This window comes from Mustela nigripes, chromosome 8, assembly GCF_022355385.1.
Source record: "Mustela nigripes isolate SB6536 chromosome 8, MUSNIG.SB6536, whole genome shotgun sequence".
NCBI lineage: Eukaryota > Metazoa > Chordata > Mammalia > Carnivora > Mustelidae > Mustela > Mustela nigripes.
The window spans coordinates 4,313,975-4,329,252 of record NC_081564.1 but is presented as its reverse complement, the minus strand read 5'-3'; the positions used below and the strand labels follow the sequence as shown (position 1 = coordinate 4,329,252).

Below are 15,278 nucleotides of genomic sequence, written 5' to 3'. Positions count from 1 at the left end.
CAGCGTGACCTCACGTCTTTCCTCTTGGCTGGGTAGTGCGGAGAAGGTAGGATGAGGATGTGGTCTGCACAGAGCTTTGCTTCTGGCTGCCTTCTTCCAGCTGCTCCTCAGATAGGAATTCTAAAATGCTTTGAGCGAGCAAAGTGTAGTTTTGGGACAGGTTTGCCTGTGGGGATGTGTGAGGAAGCCATTACTTCTGACTGGAGATGTTATCTGGGAAGCTTTCATATCGGAGAGAAGACTTTAGTAGAATCTTGAAGGATGCCTGGAGGTTCTCCACGAAACCAATGTGGGAGCAGTGAATCTGGTAAGAGACCTTTACTGAGCACCTACTATGGGTTGGGCAGTGATCTCAGTGCCTTCAACACATCATCTTAGTGAAGTCTTGTGACTTCTTTGTGAAGCAGACGTGCCATTACTGACCATCTCTGACAGGTAAGGAAGCCGAATCAGAGTGCGTTTCAGTGACCTTCCAGAGAGACACAGGAGGGATGGGGACCGGGACATCTGGCTCCTGAGCCCAGCCCTGTCTGTACCCCTCACCACACACCACGCTCCAGCTGCTCTCAACGGCAGGACCATCGGAAGGAGGGGGAGACATCTGCAGCCCAGGGGCAGGTAGGGAAAGTGTAGGCGTTCTCCGCCTACCCCCACCCTGCTGCCCCCAGCGATATGTGATGTTTCGGTTTCTTCTCAAAGTAGGATCAGGCCTGGACCTGTCATCGGTGAGGGACCCACCTGCACCCCTCTGTCCCTCCTGCGCTGCTGCCCCCTCCTCCATGGCATCCCACTCCTCTCCTTTTCTTCCGACCCGGTATTTATTGAATGGAAGACGCAGGAAGGAGCAATCAGAAATGGGGTCTCCTTTTGCCCTGGGTTTACTGAGGTATAACTGAGACACCATAAAATTCACGTGTTTTGCATTTTGTTGAGTTGTACGGGGGGTTCTCTCAACCAGCCCCACCACAATCCAGATACAGCACATTTCCATCCTCCCCACAAGCTCCTTCTTGCCTCTGCTTAGCCTGTCCTCTCTCCCCGGCCAACCTCCGACAACGACTTGTCTAGCCGTTGTCACTCTCATTCTGCCATTTGTAGAATCCCACATTAGTGGAATCCTCCGGTATGTGCCCCGGCTTCTTTCACTGAGCATTACTGCGTTTGGGTTCATCCACGTCTTGGCACGTCATCAGTGGATCACCGCTGAATGACACCGCGTTGTGCGGGCGTGCCGTGCTTTGTTTCTTCATTCGCCAGTGGCTGTGTGGCTAGTATGTTTGGCTAGTATGAGGAAAGACTCGGTCCCTATATGGCCATTCATTCTCATTCTTTTGGGGTGAGCTTATAGGAGTCATTCCATTGTCCTTTAGACTAAATAGCTCCTGTCTAGACATATTTTCCCCCTTTACACACAAGTCCGTCATCAGTAGCATTTCTGGGTCTGTTTCTAGTGCTTGGTTTTTCTCCTGGTTACCTAGTCCTGTCAGATTGGCTCCTGGCCTTCATGAATTTCACCTTGTTGAGCACCAGGTCTGGCTGTGTTCTTCTTCTAATCGGTGTTGACTTTGTTCTGGCTTGTGAATCAGTGTGATTCTTTGGAGGTGGAATTTAAGCTTCTTCAGGATGGGTCCATAGCAGCCTTTACTGGGGCTAATTTAGCTCCACTATTCAGGCATGACTCCCTGAGCATTCTGTCCAGCGTCCGCCATCCTGCAATGTTTCTCCAGTCTGGCTGATGGGAACAGACTGTGTCCAGCCTTGTGTGTGTTCCAGAATTGTTTGTCCTTACAGCTTCTGGAGATCTCCTCGGCCTTGCGCACACTGCTGAGTACTAAGCCAGAGACCCCAGAGGCCCCCCGCAGAAGTTAGGATACATTCTTCACACAGCACTCCTTTCTCTCAGATAAACTACCTCCAAATTCTAGCTGCCTTCACCTCCCTGAACGCTGACCTCTGTCGTCTGATCTCAACAACAGGGTGGGGTTTGATTTGAATTTACTCTTCTTACAGTAACCAGGGGACTCACCTTCATGTTTCTTTATTTCTACCGGTTTTCATAGTGTCTGAGAATAATTGTTTCATGTGTTTTTCTCTGATTTTTTCCAGTTACAGCAGGTGGGACATTACTGGGTCATGACTGGAAGCAAAAGTCTGAGCATTAATTTTTGGTGGGTGAGGCCGATCAAAAGGAAGTAAATAAGCTAGGTAATCTCCAAATTGTGGTGATTTCTAGGACATAAAATAGAGTAATGTGTAAAAACAGTATAGGAATGAGACTACTCAAAAAAGACCCTCCCTCTGGGGATTAATGAAGGAATCTAGAAAGGGCTTAGCATTCTGTCTGGCACAGTGTTCTATGCTTTTCAAGTACCAATATTATATTCTTCTTAACAAGCAGAATGGCAGGATGGCTATGGGCACAGACTCTGGACTAAGACTTTCTGGGTTTTAGTTCTGGGTCCAGCATTCAATAATTAAATCTTGGGTGAGTTTTTGTGCCTCTGTTCTCTTATCTGTAGAATGGGAGCGACTAGGGTTCCTCCTCATAAATGTATTATGAGAGTTCTATGAATGAAACACGGAAGTATAAAGAGTGCCCACATACCACAACTATGCCATAGCATCTTCGGATTTTGTTGGTTTTTTCCCCTTATGCCCTGAGTATGTGCTGAACAAATGATTTTGCTCTGCTGTGTTCCCGAGGGAGGCCCAGGGACGTGACTCTGCTGAGAATCCCTGGCAAGCACACCCCACATTCAGGGGAGCTTTTCCAGGGTCCTGGTGTGTGGGGATGATCCTCTGGCCCAAGCTACAAGAGGCAGGGCTGGACCGGGACAGGCGAGCCCTGTGATGGACACGGAGCCACCCGTCAAACAGAGCAGAAAGCCCTGTGCTCGGATGCGAGGTCTGCGTGCTTCCTGTGCTCTTTGTTCCTGACTCTGCTCTCTTCCTGCTGGTCACCGTCGGCCTTGATTTCACCAGCTCCCTAGCTCCCTGTCTTTCTCTGCTGTCTCCCTCATTTGTCTGCCCCTCTGCCCCTTCCCAGTCTGCTTAGCTTTGTCTGTCTTTGTGTATCTCCCTGTCTGTCTGCTCCCCTCTCTTTAGCACTGTACATTCTCAGTCTTTCTGTCTGTCTGCCTTTTTCTCTTTTGGACCAGACGTTCTTCCTCCCTCCCATGCCCTCTCTTCTACCCCTCCCCACTCCTGTCCCTGTCCCTCCCTGTCTCCTTCTCTGTCCATCCTCACTTGGAAGGAGCCTGCCTGAGGGATGAGAATCAGCCCAAGGCCGGCAGCCCGGGCTCTCCTGCGCAGTGCCATCACGGGGCACCAGCTGGTCCACAGTCGCTGTACGGGGGTTTGTTCAGGTTAGAACAGACTTCACCTTGTGGCCTTGGGTTTCCGAGGTGCTAAGCTTAACCTCAGGAGTGTTTCTCTCCGAGGCACCATCAGATCTGGTTTAGCTTTTCATTGATGTCGTCTGCTTGCTGGTCCTCTGGCAACCGGAAGGTGTGTTCAACTTCAGCTTGGCTCATGTTGGATGGGAGGGTTCCTCCCCCCCAGGCAACAAAGAAGCACCATGTACAGGTTACAGTTGTAACGGAGGAAGGAAATCACAGAAAACACATGTAATTGTCACCCAGAGCTGGGAGACGGGAACACAGGACCCGCCCGAGCTGGGGGCAGCCACGGCACCATGCTCTGCGTGTGTCCCTGTGACTGCATGGTGTCCGTGACACTGTCTTCCTCTTCCCTGAGCTTTGGGAAAGCCCCATAGCATGACCACATATGGCTTCTAGAAGGTTCCATTCCAGCCGCTCGTCCATTGTGGGAGGGTCTGGACCAGAGTCCACAAGGCCCAGCAGCCTACCGGTCCTGGTCCCCGACACAGGGGTGACAGCCTCTGAATGGGACTTTGACTCTGACCTCGTTTTGATCTCAGACACCCTGACTTCTAATTTCTAAAGCTGCAAGACCGATGTATCCGTCACTCGGAGATAAACAAAGACGCCGGCTCCAACTGAAACAATGATTTTCAATCCCACTGTTGTGTATTACATAACTCTGAAATCAGCCCAGTTCCCGCCACGTGATAGTTATTTTGGGATTCTAATAATTTATTAGCCACAAAGCAGTAAGTGATTTCAAAATTCAGCTCTTTATGAGTCCCCAAATAACATGGAGAAAGTTATTTCGAACGAGATGGCGCTCGGAAGGAGCTGATACAATGTGTCCCCATGGAAGTGAGGTCCAGATGTCTCCTGGGTGGCCGCGTGGAGGGAAGAGACCAAAGCTGTGTGGAAGGATGTGGGACCAGCAGCCACGCATGGTGCCCGGCAAGCTCGCCCATGTCCGTGACTAGGAGCAGCGAGGTGGTTAGGGCCACATAATGGACGGGGCTAGGGGTTCACATGCAGCGAAGGTGATTTCCTGGTGGGCCTCACAGCCACATTTCTGTCTACCGCCCACACAGCAGGATACATGTGGCTGAGTCCTGACACCTCTCTGTGAAGCCTGAGGGTCCACAGGGCACGGATCTGAGCCAAAGACAGACAGGATCCTGGAGGCTGTGTGGGGACAGAGACCACTGCCTCCTGCACAGCCTGTGGGGAGGAGCGTCAAGGTCTGAAGCATCCCACGGTGTTGGGAGGACCAGACCGAAAACTAGAGAGCATCACCAACAACGCATGAGCTCAAGTTGAACAGACAGAGACAAAGAGATGCAAACGTCTTTAAAAAGCGAGACAGAAACAGCAACCCGGGGCTTTGGGGCTACGCAGCTGTTTCTACTAAACCTTAAGTTTTGCATTTGTAAAATATCTTTTTACGAGGTGTTCAAATCAAAGCTTGTACAGTTCTGTCTTTTATCCTTACAGCTTTTGAGTCAGGCAAAGAAATGGGAGTGTTGGCTTCGTTCTGCAGGTGAGGAGCTGAGAGAAGTAGCAGGGCGGCCGGGATGATGGGCTTCGGTGTCTGCGTGCTTTTGTTTACATCCAGCTTGTCTGCTTAGCACCAGTGCGATTCCGGCCGATTGAAGGACCCTTTCCAGCCCTGGTATCCTCATTTGCACGAGGAGGATGAAAATAACAATCCTTCAGTAGGGACGTTTGAGGATGGAGTGAGATATTAATAAGACCGGTTAATTTTTATCGAGTACTTATGATGTAGCAAGCTGTTCTTCAGTGATGTTCACTTTTAGATGTCAACACCTATAATACTGTATTTATTATAAATATGCATCATTATTAACCGATAACGCACATATGTCACTTAGCACGGTGCCCGGCACTTACCCAAGTGTTTAAGGAAAGTTCCTTTTCATAAACAATAGTCATTAGGCACTAGCCATGTCCTGTATCTTTATGCACTTATTCACCGATTTGGTCCTTCATATGATTTAAAAATTTCCTGGGAGTCTGAATAAATGCATTTCCCAAATGCCTTCAGCGACATTCCCTGGATGGCAACATCCTCTCTCTCTACACGAACATGCCTTATTGCTGTTTTTAGGAAACGTTTGAGTCCCACCCGTGATGTTCTGTTACCCCCAGGTGCTTCACCGTGAATTTCTCCGACACTGTTGCACAGGTTGAGGGAGATCATCAGAATCAGGAGGTTAATAACTGATACAGAGAATTACCTCGGCCCCAGACCTTACTCCGATTTCTTCGAGCGTCCCACTTGCACTCATTGTAGCAAAAGAAACATACCTGTTTTTCTGTTGGAGGAGCCGGTCTGGGTCCACCTGTACATTTGTTATGTCTGCCTGTCCTCTTCTGTCTGGGCATTTCTCAATCTGCCAGATTCAGACTCTGAAGCCTTGGAAACGCACAGGGTGGCTGTCTCCTAAAACCTGCCCCCCAAATGTGACTTTGGTATTTCCTTGTTGTCGGATGCACTGGTTTTGGACATGCTCCCGAAGCGACGTCATGTCCTTTTGTCAGGACGTCTACTTATCCCACTAAATGATGTGATCTTTGACCATGTAGATGACGCGATATATGCTGGATTTTGGTGCCATTTAGTTCCTGCTTTTCTCTCTGAAGTTTGTAGATCTCGTGCCGAGGGCCAGGTTGGCGCTATCTGAATATCCTGTTTCTGATCGTACTTTTAATTACCGGTAGCGTGCATGCTGACTCCTGCCTGAAGCAGTTACGGTAATAAATGGTGGTTACCAGCTGGTGGTATTTCAATGTCATCATTAGCGTTTTCATTTGTTAGTTGGAATTCTACCCTAAGGATGATGTTTCCTTTCTCCCTGTTTGTTTGTTTATATCAGTATGGACTCAGAAGCTTATTGGATATCATATACGTCATATAATATGTTACATTATTATAATTGACTCTTACAGTTATTTATAGCGCTGTAAGACTGTCCCGGCTTGGCCAGTGGGAGCTCCTTCAAGCAGTCTCCTGGGTCCTTTTGACATTTGTTCCAACACTGTTCCCTTCGGACTCTATGATATATTTTGGGCTCATTTTCTTGTGCTTTCTGTCCTTCGGCCCTAGAATCAACCATTTCTCTGAGGAGCTCTGTTTTCCTTTCTTGGAGAAGATACTTAGAGCTAAAATCTGGGTCTAGATGTGCTGATTGCTAAGGTGTAATTGCATCAGAAGCCTCTGAGCAAAGAAAACGAGGCAGAATGTTCTAAATCCACACCGATATTTGCACACTCATACACACACACCCATACACACACACACACACACACACACACACATACTCATCCCCTGTGAATTGATGACTGTACCCCCACTTCCAATTCATGACCAGAATTCACATTCACCCTTCTTTTTTCCATTAAAAAATGTTATTTATTTGTTTTAGAGAAAGAAAGAGAGAGCATGAGTGGGAGGTGCGGAGGGGGATATGGAGAGAGAATCTCAAGCAGACTTTGTACCGAGTGTGAAGCCCGACCTGGGGCTCCACACAGGGCTCCATCTCACCACCCCAGAATCATGACCCAAGCCAAAACGAACTGGCCATGCCACCTGGTTGCCCCTCTTTTTTCCATTTCAGATTCAATTCTCTAGCAGTGCGAGAATTGGCCTTTATTATCACCAACATATCTTGTTTGCTCAGTCCTCGAATGCCCTCAAGTAGCTTTGGAATTGCTAACCCATACTGTTGTGGAAAATACACCTAACTAGAATTCAGTATGTGTTTACACATATTTTAATCTTTGGCCCGAGAGCATACAGTCAAGCGAGTATGCTGAAAGTTATATGCAACTCCTAGATTTTCATAGCTCAAAACAGCTCACACTGCAGGTCCAAGACACTTCAGCTGGAGGCTTTGCACTGCTTTACCCTTTCTCTGGACCCAGGTTGACAGAGAAACAACCCAGTGTCCACCAACTAATGAAGGAATAAATGAAGTGTGGGTCTGTGCATACAATGGAATATTACTCAGCTGTTAACAGGAATGAAGTGCTGACACAGGCTACCAATAGCCTTGAAAACATCATGCTTTGTGAAAGAAGCCAGACACAAAAGGACATGTATAATACGATTCCATTTATATGAAATGTAAGGAGAAGCCAATGTGTGGAGGTGAGAACAGGTGGGTGGTTGTGAAGGGCTTGGAGGGTACAGAGAGGGGGAGGAGCGACTAGAGCATGCACATGGTGTAAAATATTACGCGGCAGGACAAACTATGAATTGGATCCATATATTGGTTAATAATAGTGTGGCATGCTTCTGTTTCCTTACCTGTAAAATTAGAATCTTTTCAAAGGATTTAAAAGGATGGCAGATGGGGTGCCTGGGTGGCTCAGTCAGTGAAGCATCTGACTCTTGGTTTGGGCTCAGGTCATGATCTCAGGGTCATGAGTTTGATTCCTGCATCAGGCTCTGCGCTCAGCATGGAGTCTGCTGGAGAGTATCTCTCTCCCTCCCCCTCTACCCCTTCACCCATTATGAGTGTGCATTCACTCTCTCGCTCTCTCTCTCTCTTTCAAATAAGTAAGTAAATAAATAAAAACTTAAAAAAAAAAAGATGACCAACAAACAAGACATGCCCACAAGCTCTCTTTTAGAGCACTTTGTTTGGCTGGATTTCACTGTCCACTTGAACATAGGTATGGGCCATGAAACTTGTGTGGAATGATGAGCTCAGGTCCAGTCAGAAGCTCTAAGAACACAAAACCCCATGCTCTCCCTTTTTCTGCCACAGCGACAGTGGCTACTCTGAACCTGAGTCCAGAGTAAGGATCATGCCATGCAAAGTCATGAAGATTTACACTCATGTCTTAGTCTAAGAGTTTCATAGCTCTTACATTTGTGTTTTTGATCTATTTTTAGTTTATTTTTGTACATGGTGTGAGGTAGGGGTCTAGCTTTTTTTTTCCCCCATATGGATATTCAGTTATTCTAGCATCTTCTGTTGAAAAGACCATTCTTTGAAATCTTTGAATTGTCTTGGAACCCTTGCCAAAAATCAATTGGCTGGAAATGGAAAATGTGAAGCTGTATTTCTGGAAAATCAATTATGTTCAGAAAAGGGTCTGTCCTCCAGCTTTGTTCTTTCCAAAGATCATTTTGAGTACTGGAGTCCCTTCATTTCCATATGGATTTTGAAATCAATTTGTCAATTTCTGTAAAAAAGCAGCTGGAAGTTTCATGGTGATTGCATCATCTACATAAATCACTTTGAGGAATATTATCATCTTAACATGATTAACTATTTCAATCTATGCAGGCAAGATGTTTTTACATTCATTTAGGTTTTCTTTCTTCTTTTCAATGATATTTCAAAGTGTTCAGTGTACATTCTTATACTTTGGTTAAATTTATTTTAAGTGATTTGTTATTGTTGATGCTACTCTACACAATAACTTACTTTTGCTTTAATTTCACTGATTTCCTCATTTTATCTTCCTTCTATTCATTCCCACTCTATTATTCACTTGTCCAATTCTGTCACAGATGCTATCCTAAACCAACAAAACACTAATATACAAAGAACTCTAAGAAACTCATTTAAAAAATACAAACAGGCAAATAGGAAAAGGAAAGAATAATTAGAAAAATAACATAATCAAGCAATTCACAGGAAAGCAGAGGTGAATAGACAATAAAAGTACAAAACAAATGTTCAACTTACTTTTGAGCTCAGAGAAATATTAAAGTAGCAACAAAATGCCATTTTTTTAACCTTTCATACTGACAAAAATTAAACAGATTGATCCCATAAAATGGTGGCAAGAATATGGAGCCACAGTCTCATGTGTTACTGATAGATGTGGGGAAACTGCTACTACATTATTGAAAAACAATCTGGTGGTACTTATTAAAATGAAAAATGTACATGCCTTTTGAGGTTTTGTTCCTGTTTTGGAAGTTTATGCATTATGGTATGATGGCCACAAGTAGAGCTACCTCTCTCCTGGTCCGTCGCCGTTACAACATCACAGACTCTATTCCTTATGCTGTGCCTTTTATATCTACGCTTTCTTCGTCCATTCTGTTCTTTTATTTCTTTCTTCTTTCTGCTTGTTTCGGGTTTAGTGTGCTCTTGTTCTTCTAATTTCTTAAGGTGAAAGCCTTGGTTATTGGTCTGAGATTTTTTTTTTCTTTTTTACAATGCAGATTCGGAACCATACATTTATCTCTAAGTACTACTTTCTCTGCATCTCATAAGTTTTAGTATGTTGTGTTTTTGTTTTCACTCATCCCAAGGAATTTTTCTAATTTCCCTTGTGATTTCTGCTTTGAACTGTTTATTGCTTAAAAGAAGGCTATTTAATTTCCACATGTTTGTGGATTCTCCACATTTGTCTTCTTTTCCTGTTCTACTTCTACTCTGTTCCTGTGGGAGAACACACTAGTGAATTTTCCATTTGCATTTTTGTGCTTTTCAACTCCAGGATTTCCATTTGGTTCTTTTGTTCATAAGTATTCATAATTTGTATTTCTTTATTGGCATTCACTCATTGGTGAGGCACGTTTTTCATACTTTCCTTTGGTTCTTTAAATTTTTTATTTTTTTATTTTTTAGTTCTTTGAATTATTTGAAATAGATTAAAAACATTTGCATTTTTGTCCAGTAAGTCCAACATCTGGGCTTCCTCAAGGACAGTTCTTCTAGATGGCTTTTTGTCCTGTGACTGGGACATACTTTTTTGTTTGTTTGCACATTTCCTAATTTTGTTGTTGTTGTTGAAAAGGGAAAATTTTAAATAAGATAATGTAGCAACTCTGAAATTAGGTAAACTCTTTTTCCCTGGGTTTATGTTTACTGTTGTTTGCTGTAGTAGTTTGATTAGTGACTTTCATGAATAACCCTGTTAAGTCTCTATTCTTTGTTGTGTGTGGTGAAGTCTTTGTTTGGCCCATTGGGTAGTCAGCCAATTTGTGGGCAGAGATTTTCCTAGACACTTGAAATCAGTAAGTGTCCCAGTGTTTACCAAGAGCCTCTTTGTATGTATTGGGACATAGTTTCAATACTAGCCAGGCATTTGACAGCTCCACCTCAGCTTTCACTTCCTGGTTTCATAGAACTGCAAAATCATCAAGAGATGAGAACTTAGAGCCTTCTCAGGTCTTTTTTGAGTATGAACACAGTCCTGGGCATGCACACAGCTCTAAGTAAGCATGGTCTTATAGAATCCCAAGTATTAGCTTTTTTTTTTTTTTTTTAAGATTTTATTTATTTCTTTGACAGAGAGAGAGAGATATCACAAGTAGGCAGAGCAGCACAGAGAGAGCGAGAGGAAAGCAGGCTCCCTGCTAAGCAGAGAGCCTGATGCAGGGCTCAATCCCGGGACCCTGGGATCATGACCTGAGCTGAAGGCAGAGGCTTAACTCACTGAGCTACCCAGGCACCCCCTCCCCCCAGGTATTAGCTTTTTAAAACACCTCTGCACATCTCATTCATCATCTTTTCCTTTTAAGGTTTTGGGTTGGTCCATTTTTTTGTACCAAACTTTATTCACCACCTACAGCATCTATGAAGTTAAACAATTGTCTATAATTGCTTTTAACAAATATCTCTGGGGAAAAAGCTTTTCACACTGTTGAACTCAGACTCAAGACAAATACTGACAGCCTTGCGAGTGGGATCTTCCAGGGGGCTATCAGGCAAGTCAAATAATGGCAATTCTTTGGGAATTAGGGTCTGAAAGGTCTCCAGCCCTGATCTGCTCTCTCCAGTGGCTTTGGTACTGCAAATCCAGTGCTTTTGACTATGAATGTGGGCTATAATTTTTTAAAGCTACTGTAGGGCTGAAAAGTAGGGGATGGGAATAAATCAAGTTAAAATGCCACAAAGTTCTCCTTTTTTAACCAAGAATCAGCCATTTTTCTTGAATAAATGCTTTCCTGGTTGCATAAGCCTTTGTTTTCTTTCCAGAGTTCTAAAAATAATAAAAAAAATGATTTTGAGGTTTTCCCCCCCCAGTTTTCTCATTGCTTTTATGGAGAGAATTTTTGAATTTACTTACTCTGCCATTTTCACTGATGCTGCTCTAGTGTGCAACATTAATGGAAACTCATCTTCATGAAGGAGCATAAATACGCTTTCAAGAGATAAAACCTGGAGCTTGCACAAATAGGATCAGAATAAAAAACTTGTATTTTGATAGATGGTGAATTTCTAGCAGTCTGTGGCACCAGGGGATGATATAAATGTAATATTTAACAAGATAAATTGCTTTCTCATTGTGTCAGAGGCAGGTAGGATTGCCTTTGAGATTGGGGGGAAGGTTGTTGATGGACACTGGAAAACATGGTTGCAAAAATCTAGCCACGTAGTCAAAAACTAAAGGAAGAAACATGGCTGCAGAGGTATTTGAGATAAAATCACAAGCTTGGATGAGTTGTGATTGGTTGTTATGAGAAATAAAGTCACCTCCCTTGAAACCCAGATTGATAAAATTATTGTGGTGTCTTCCTTAAAGGCTGTGATCTTCTACAGGGTAAAGATTGGTGTTCGTTTTAGAGCATAGCATGTTGCCTATTTACACGTGTATTTGTGAAGACTTTCAGTTGTGAGTTGGCTTACAATTAAAATTGGCTTAAGTAAAGCAGTTTATTTTATATATCAAAATTTCCAAAGATAGCAGACAGAGACATAGCTGGATTCAGAAACTCAGAAATCTCTCCCAAGAATCTGTCTTCTCCTACTCTTGTCTTTGGTTTCCTTTGTTTGCATTTCACTTGAATCAGTCTGCCGGGACATGACACTGGCATATGTCATTGGGCCACATTTGGGTCATGTGCTCATCTGTGAAGCCTGACTTGGTAGTCTGAGATCAGCACCATCCAAGCCACAGTAATTAGTAACAAAGTAGGAATATACCCAAAGGAAAATAAAATGTCATCATTACAAACAGAAGGCTGGATGGACATTCAGCATCCACAAATGCTCATCGGGCAAAATTAATGCCTGCCCATTACACACAGCAAACACACATATTGATTTCTTCAGTTGCATTATGAATAAAATTTGGCCATTTGTTCTGGAATCATGATGTAGTCTCCGTTCTTTGTACACGCTGTAATCACACCCAGACCCACATCACTATCCAACCTTTGGTGAGTTCTCATCTCAACTTCTGTAGTGCTTCCTGCTTCCCGTCCTTGCTCTATCCCTTAAATATAAAGGTACATATAGTTCATGTCCCTGGTGGGAATGGGATACTCAGGAACATGGACTAGAATTACATGCTTTTGGATTCAACTCCTTGAGACTCCATACAGAGGAGAGGACATATGTAAAAAAAAATCCCAACTTATTTTTTCGTCTTACTTAGATTGGGTTGGCATTGTTTACAACTGTTCATTACAAAGTTGATTTTTTATTGACAAGTAGCTATTATTTTTCAGGTTTACTATCAATGAATAATAAATCTATAAACTGGGAGTAATACTAGGAATTATCTTGGAAGGGTTGTTGAGTAAATTGAGTGAGCAATTAATTACATGTGAAGTACTTAGAACACTGCCTATCATCATCATCATTATCACTCATTGACTCCATCTCTTGCCCATCTTCAGGCTTAAGGTGGATAATGAGGGGCTGGTTTAGAAAATCAAATGTGGGACCCACTTAATGCTTGAGCTGAGATTAGGTGCTCTAAGAATGAAAAGAGCACTTGAAATAATTGTCCATTGGGTTGATTCTGGTGGAGCTGACTATCGAATGTTTGGGGGATCTCACTGCTGAGCCCCATCACCCAGTTTCCCACCAGCTTCTCCACTTGGCTTTCCCTTTGGACAAGAATGGAAGGCGCAACTTCACCAGATTCCCTTTGTGAACCTACCCAGTAGTTCTTTAACTCACTCATGGAGCCAATCTCTCGTAGTGTCTATGGCAATACCCATATTTACTGAGCTCTTCTGGCTCATTACATGGGAATTCTGTTCTAAGCTTTGTACACAGATAGTTTCATTAAATCTTCATGAGGTCACCACACAGCACGTAGTTTTATTACCCCCATATTCCAGATCAGGGAACTCAGGGACAGGGAGAGTAAGTAACTTGTGGCAGACCTGGTGATGGACAATAAAAAGACATTTACCCACCCCTATGTCCTGCCAGGTCCACTACAGACACCTGCTCTCCCAGGCTTTTCTGCAGGTGCCTGGCCATATGACAAGCTTTGGACTTCCTGATGAAAAGGGGCAGATGCAGCAGGTGCACTCTCTCCCCCTCCCAACTTTTCCCTGCTGAGACAGCGGACAGATGGCTGGTATGATGGGCGCCATGTTGCTCCCTTGAGGGACTGGCCAAGAGAATGGCAGAAAGGCAGCCCTGACCTCATGGCGTCAATGAAACAGAGGCTGAGCCAGTTTTAAAACCAGACAGTCTAGTTCCAGAGCCCGTGCCTGTGACCTCTCTTCTGCACTGCTTCTCACACACCAGAGCCCGTCTCTGCTTCTGCAGAGGCAAGGCAGGTCAGAGCAAAGGTGGCTGAGACCCTTGGGGAGTTTACAGTCTAATGAATCATTAGAGATGGAAACATGAACATGAGAGAAACATAGGGGAGCATTAGTGGTTCTTCCCATGCAGGGCAGACTAGACGGTGCTCATTCACACCGTGGAGGACAGAAAAACCCCATTCCTCTGAAGGAAGTGGGCGCGGAGGCTGAGATAGAGCAGCGGGAGCAGAGGCTGGCATGGTGGAGGGCTCTGTGTGGGGAAGAGGAGGAGGCAGGCTTAGAGTGCCCTGCGGTGGGAGAGAAGAGAAGTCCGTGAGGCTCCCATGGGGAGGGACAGTGGGAAGGGCGCGAGAGCTGGAGGGTGGGTCCGATAGATCACCGCCGCAGGGGAGCGTGGACTCGACCTTAAGAACAAGGAGAGTTCCAAAGAGTTTCAATCTAGGGGAGAAATGATCTGAATCCTGTCGAGATAAAAAAGATCCTCTTCAACTGTCGTGGGGAGCGTGGACACGGGAGATGGTTTGGGGGCCGTTGTGGCTGTGGGGGGTGGTCATGGACATGGCAAGAAGGTGAGAGATAGGACACAAGTCGCAAAAGTGGACCCGATGGGGCCCCGGGGATCAGCAGAGAAAGTGAGAACAGAATGTGAAACCGGAGCTCACAGACGCCTGGGCCTGGGGGAGAGGAAGGTGGTGGCCCTGGGCTCCGGAGGGCAGAGGTGGACGTTGTAGGACTAGTTCTCTTCTGTTACCTGTGCTGTTGTTCATCCTCTTCTTTTAAAAACTATTTATTTATTTATTTGAGAGAGCAAGTGAGCGGGGGTGGGGGTTGGGTGTGGGGAGCCGAGCAAGGGGACAAGCCGACTCTGTGCTGAGTGTGGAGTCCATGCAGGGCTCAATCCATGACCTTGAGATGATGACCTGAGCTGAAATCCGAAATTGGAAGCTTATCCGACCGAGCCACCCAGGTGCCCCGTTATGTGTCTTTCTCATCTGAAGTGACACGGAGGTCATGTTCACTGTGTTAATAAGCTCTGCGCATAGGCAGTCACTTACCAAGTGAGCCTTGAGTCGAGATTTGGCGAATGTTGGAAAGCACTCTGGCCGGAGTGTGAGCCCTGCTGCAGGCTGTGGGGTGCGGGGTGGTGGGAAGGGTCCTAGAGGGACATGACAAGGCCCCTGCCCCGGGGGTGGAGAAGGAAGTCTAGCGGTCAGGCTTCCTAGGGTCGGTCTGGGATGGAATGCTCCTGACTCCAGAATTTCCGTGTTTCGGGGCTTGGGGAGTTGGTCTTCACGGACGGAGTTTTAGTGGCGGGGCGTGAGCTAAAGTGGAATTCGTCTGGCTGGCGGGCCCCTGCCTGCTCCTGGGCTTCCCTGTGAGTGACCTGCATCCTCTGT

The 15,278-nt window shown here is 45.2% G+C and overlaps 1 protein-coding gene across 2 annotated transcripts in view; it reads left to right on the top strand.

The window, feature by feature from the left end:
- LOC132023068 (transmembrane protein 132B) overlaps positions 1–15,278 on the top strand; it is a 351,058-nt gene that overhangs the window by 294,057 nt on the left and 41,723 nt on the right. The gene's annotated exons all lie outside the window — the stretch shown is intronic.